Here is a 1,020-nt window from a genome sequence, read left to right as displayed (position 1 = left end):
CTGCAGCACATATTGTATGAATTTCCATATTTACCTTAATTAGTTTACGCGCAGATAATATTCTGTACTTGCAAACAATGCAGAAACCTACCAAACATTGCCGGGCCGTTCCTGTGCTCACAGAGCGTGGTGAGCTTTACTTTACTCAGGAGGAGGACAGGCTCACATTTTCTGACCGTGGCCATGCTGTGCTATATTGTGAAAGGTGCTGAACCTAGTGATGAGACAGTTAATACCCAGATTCTGATCCTCAAAGTGTGGTCCAGCGACTTCAAGCTGGGAACCGGGGCTTGCTAAGTTTATACAATATCACGTGACCGATGACTTCCGATTCATCCTGAGGCGTAAGAGACTTCGAATCCTGTTGGCTCTTCAAAACTTTTATATAAGTGAGATGATTCTATAATTAGCAATGGTAGTGGAGGCCAGTTTTTAACCAAAGAACCACCTAAAGCCAGCCAAAGGGACTGACTCCCCTCCTTCTGGGGGTGTGCCTAAATTCTCATCTAAACCTGCCCATTTATTCACTTGCGGGGTGTTACCATGAGATGGCGCTTTCTTTACAAAAACACATTTTAGTTGTGGTCACAAGTTTACATACACAAGTACAGCGGGTATCAACCAGAATCTTTTGGTAGCCATTAGCAAGCCTCTCAGAATTTCTAGTTCATTTAAATTAGTTGGGTTCCTGGCACGGACCTGGCTTTTCAGCATAACCCACAACTGTTTTGAAGCTTGGAATCCTGATCAGGAATCAAGAAATTTACAAATGAGAGGAGGCCATTCGGCCCATCAAGTTTGTTTGAGGAGAACTTAACTAATAGCTCAGCAACTAACAGCTAACTAATTTGTTGTTCTAATATTCATTTATAGTTTTGTATTATTCCTGTAATATAATGTGATTGCACATTTTATACATCAACGTTTAATCTGTTGCATGTTATAAACTGTGAAAAGGCTAGTATTGTGTGTTTTCTTACAGTTTTTTTTCAATTGCTAAGACTGTCTCTTCACATACAT

This window comes from Brienomyrus brachyistius, chromosome 15 (genome assembly GCF_023856365.1).
Source record: "Brienomyrus brachyistius isolate T26 chromosome 15, BBRACH_0.4, whole genome shotgun sequence".
Classification (NCBI taxonomy): Eukaryota; Metazoa; Chordata; class Actinopteri; order Osteoglossiformes; family Mormyridae; genus Brienomyrus; species Brienomyrus brachyistius.
The sequence above is the reverse complement of the archived record's forward strand: the minus strand, read 5'-3'. Positions refer to the sequence as shown.